The sequence below is a fragment of the Squalius cephalus genome (assembly GCF_949319135.1).
Source record: "Squalius cephalus genome assembly, chromosome: 3".
Lineage (NCBI taxonomy): Eukaryota > Metazoa > Chordata > Actinopteri > Cypriniformes > Leuciscidae > Squalius > Squalius cephalus.
In genome coordinates, this window is record NC_137124.1 from 299530 (window position 1) to 305000 (window position 5471).

Below are 5471 nucleotides of genomic sequence, written 5' to 3' on the forward strand. Positions count from 1 at the left end.
CGTTCTCTGATCTAGAGTTTCTCCAGTTCTGACTCTGTGTGTCTTGATCTCAGATCAGAGTCTCGTTCTCGTGCTGGAAATCAGCATCTTCTCTCGCTCTGGAACACTTGCACAGCTGCTCAGATGCCAGCGCTGGTTTCTGCTCGTCTCATTAGCATAAACACACCTGTCCTCATCATGTGTGTTGGCAGTCCTGAGCTCTCAGAGGATCCTGAGCATAAACACTTCAGTGTTTACAGTCACCAGCTGTGCAGCAGATGGCAGTGACACAGACCTGGGTCTCCATGGAAACACGACGCCAGTCATCAAGTGTTATTTGGCCAGAGGAGAACTGAGCCTGGTTTCTCCAAAGGATTTTCCCATTATTTTCCATTTGTTTTTCTGTTTTATCCTGGGATGCCCATCCTGAGGTAACTAGAGAGTATGTCAGGTCCAGTTTGGATCCAGCCTATCATGAAGATTTCAGATGATCAACACCTGTGAAGAGACTCGAGAAACTCCTGTGAAGACCAGATGAAGCTCTGAATCAACATGCACCAATGCTACATTTCTCTCTATACCCCTATATACAGTATGTCAATTGCTAACAAGCATATGTCAAAATTAAAGCCACTCTTCATTCGGTCTGCATTAACAGCATGAATATTGGCCAAACCGTTAATCTCACCTCCAAAACTCACTGAGACCAACAAAACAATTAATATATGTCTCAAAATAAGCTTTCCCCCACAATCCAAAGACAGATTGGAGACTGTAAGTGAGTGTGAATATGAATGTGTGTGTGTGTGTGTGTGTGTGTGTGTGTGTGTGTGTGTGTGTGTGTGTGTGTGTTCATGAACCTCAGTCCTCTTTCTTTGGTCAACCTGTGCTTTATACCTCTCTTTTTTTCTCTGTAATATGCTTTCTCAGGGTGAGATTGTTAAAGTCACACATCTGCTGGAATAATGAATGGACCAATAAGCGAATGGAAACAATATCCCTTTAGAAAGCTCTTATTGAACCATTAAATGGAAACACTAATGCACCATGTATCTCCTGAAAAGAAAAGATCCATCCCTGCCGTCTCTCTCTCTCTCTCTCTCTCTCTCTCTCTCTCTCTCTCTCTACCTGACACCTTCACTCCATCTCTCACTCTCTCTCTCTCTCTCTCTCTCTCTCTCTCTCTGTTTATTAATTTAAGTGTCGGTGTGATACGAGCTGCGGTTCTTCACAGTTCTCCATCCTGGATGTTTTTGAACACATCACTGCATACACCACTGGCCAAAGCAATTTCGTGAAACCGTGTAAGTCCCAGTGGCCACTATGGAGGCGTGAGGGGCTCGTGGTTCAGAGAGGAGCGGATGGTCATTTCCACAGGAGGGAATCGCTGTAACATGGAGCCAATGTCGAGTCCAAGGCCACAAACATCTCTGAGGAGGACAGGTTTAATTATCCCAACCTGAGAGGTCACAGCGTCACAGACAATGAAAACTCCCAGAAGTCCTCACACATGCTACTTGGTATCACTTTTTATTTTTCTTGGTTTAACCGTGTCGGCCATCTTTATGTCAGGGTGCACTACGATGTTTGGTTATACAGGTGTTTACAGAAATATCAGTATCTCAGTTCAGGATCAAAAACTGATGAAAAACTCTGAGTGCCAACTGATCTCTAGAGTGCATTACAAGATACATGGACATATAGAAACATTTTGCACATTCTTGTTCCTTAGACGTATGATGACTTAGGTCCAAAGGTTTTGGGTCATTTATATAGGAAAGGATTTGAGTCTCAGTCCTAAATTTCTTGGGCAAGTACCAATGTAAGAATAACTTCAGATTTGAGACTTATCTTCCATTTTTTCAGGAGAATAGTATAGTGTGATCTTTTTAAAATACCCCCTAACTTTGAGGCTGATTACCTCTGTTAGGAGAGCAGATATGAAGCATTCGTCTGTAAACATGATGAGTTTGAGATTCACTGGTTTCAGAGAAGCGAAGGAAAAGCGTTATACTGCTCTCTCATCTCGTTCATTCATTGGTTATATAAATTTCTTCACACTTATGGTTGTGCCCTTTTGGAGCCTGTGGATTGTTGCGAATTTGTTTTGTTTCTCTCTTTCTCTCTGAATGAGACCTATTAGCGTTTTAGACTTTTATTGCTTTATGCAAAATTTGGTATTTGTGAATTGTCATAAAACTGCTTGTACAAGCGATAAAGCTTCCACTACAGCCAGTTATTAGCTCGCTCCTATTCAGTGGGTTACAATCTAATAAAAATTAACAGCATTTTACAGTTAATGTTTATTATTGACATACAATAGATTATGCTTGTTAGTGAGGTCTAAAACTGTTGTTCTCAAGCAGGGGGGCTCCACAAACTAATACTGTAAGTCTTACAATTATTTTAAAATATGTTGTGTGCCATGATGACGCAAAGACGGACACTGTAGTTAAAGAAAATTCTATATGTTGCAATACAAACACAAAGAGGTACCCACTCAAAAAAAAAGTCCAACCAACCAACTTGATCATTTCTGGACCACTTCAGATGGACCACTGACTCTTATGAGTTATACATCATTTAAATGTCGCCTCCAAACACAAAGCTCATTGGTAAGAAAGAAAAACAGGATTTCCGAAGGGAAAGTTTTATATCTTAGAATTTGACCTTGTGAATGTCTGCTGTGTCAACCACACTAACAGATCCACAGTGACACACACACATGCACATATTCACGTCTGATTCATGTTTCATTCTGTTTATTCTATTTCAGCAACTTTCATCTGTTGTAGACAAACCATATGAATAAAAAAAAAAAAAAACGTTTCTCCGGTGAATCTGTGTTTTGAAGGAATCGGTGAGCGATTGAAACAGCTCCCTCATAAAGAAGGGCACTGGTCTCCTACTGGTGTAATGATGTAACCTGCAGAATAAGCCACTGAAACCAACACCACCAGTGCGACGACTGACAGAAACACAAGCAGATTTGAGGGCTGTTGTATAATTGTGCAATTATTAACAGTTCTTGTGTCATAAGCATATTTGTACCACACAACATTCTTCAAATGATAGATCTAACATCTTCCCCAACAGCATGTACAGTATATTAGGATATTAGCCTATATTATGTGTAGTAGGCAGATGGAGTAGTACAGAAGTGTCATCTTCTGCTATATATACCAAATTATTATAAATCAATTATTCATAAATTGTAAATTACTACCACTGTAAATGCATTCCTCACAGAGCTTATGGCAACTCAAGTATTCCTCTTTAGTAATACTCTTAGACTGTTTTTATATCAGTGCATTTACAGTGGAAGTACCGCTGCTATATATTTGTAATCAGTGGTCAATGATTCAGGCCAGTTATGGGTTATACAGTGATGAGAAATATTCCTCCTGAAGAAGTGAAGAGATGCGGGTCCATCGCTCATGTGTTCTCGCATCAGGAGAGAGATGGAGGGATAGATTATCAGCAAACGTGTAAAGTGCTGAATCAGTACCCGTGTGTCCAAGCCCGTGAGATTCCAGACTGGGAGTTTGAGGTCATGTGGCTCTACACACTCATCTGGACGCAAGCGGCACTGGGATTATCATCTGATGCTGAAGTCAAGTCGAGTCTCCTTCATTTAAACAGCGCTTTAACAATATAGAGGTTTCACAGCAGCTTTACAGTGATAACAGGAGTTTACAGTAACAGAGATTGTTTAGGCTTTACAGCAGATCTAGAATAAAGTTATTGTCCAGATAAAGTTAGTTTTGATTGATTCACTTCCATAGCAAAGATCATTAGTTATTAACTTAGGGGCCGCTAACACACACCGTTCTACAGAAAACCCTTCATGCGCTCCGGCCACTCATTCACACAACAACAGTGCCTGATGGCTCGAGAACGCAAACCATGAAACAGGATCCAAGGTGCAAGTTTACATTTTTTTTAAAAACGTTATCATCTCTGCATAAACTTCAAAAACGCGAATCTGTGAAAACGCTGACGGCGTGCACATGCATACTACGTGTTTAGTCTATAGATATGCACGTTTGAATACATGTGTGTCTTTCTTTACAAACTGACCTCAACAAATGACTTATCTGGCCATGATACAGAATTTACAGTCTACTAATACTCTAATACTTAACAAATGTTGTGTTCGAGGGTGATTTCTCAAATTCATGTCTCATCATTAGACATCATTATTTTGTCCAATAAACAATAAGAAGAAGGTGCAATGTTTGTAAGTCAATCTTCTGTCTGAGATGAAAGTGACATTAACAGTTAGAACAGGTTTCGTGTTTTAAAACCATCGTGTGTGAGAAAGCCTCTCTGAGACCATAAAACTGCTTTCCACCGATCACACACACACACACACACACACACACACACACACACACACACACTCGTCTCTGTTGGCCGGTAGATTTAGATCTTCAGTAGTTTTGGCTGTATATCTACAAGATGAACATTAACATTTAGTGCTGCGATAACAGAGTCTTGGACTCGCACTGAATTTACTGTCCGAGAGTCACAGATGGGTCAGTCAGATCAATAAAGCTGGAGAATCCTACAGAAAACATTGGAACACACAACAGACCAGATGAGCTCTAGGAGGAATGTGTGAATGTGTGTATGTGTGTGAATGCTACACACACACACATACACACACACACACACACACGCAATTTAATTTTCGATTCTATTTAACACTAATAGCGAGATACAACCACGATCGGATGATAAGAGCAAATCATTTGTGACTCTAGCGAGAGCTGTCTCGGTACTATGGTACGGTCTAAATCCTGACTGGAAATCCTCACAGATATCATTTCTTTCAAGAAAGGAACACAGTTGTGAGGATACTGCCTTTTCTAGTATCTTTGACAGAAAAGGTAGATTCGAGATCGGCCTGTAATTGACTAATTCTCTAAGATCAAGATGCGTTTTTTTAACAAGCGGTTTAATCATAGCCAGCTTAAAGGTTTTTGGTACGTATCCTAGAGACAAAGATGAATTAATGATATTAAGAAGAGGATCTATGACCTCTGGAAGCATCTCTTTCAGGAGCTTAGTCGGTATAGGGTCTCCCTGAGGAAAAATTCGATTCATTCATTGCTATAGGAGAGGAAGAATTTTTTATTGATCACAAGTTCAGTATGGCGTACCACAAGGCTCAGTACTAGGACCGCTGCTGTTCACTCTGTACATGCTACCCTTAGGAGATATCATTAGGAAACATGGCATTAGCTTTCACTGTTATTTCGACGATACTCAGCTCTATATTTCTTCAAAACCTAACGAAACTTACCAATTCACAAAATTAACGGAATACATAGCTGATATAACAAATTGGATGACTAGTAATTTCCTACTTCTGAATTCTGAGAAAACAGAGATTCTAATTATTGGACAAAAAACTTCCTCACGTAATAACCTAGAATACTGTCTAACACTTGATGGCTGCTCTGTTAAGTCTTCGTCGTCGGTTAGGA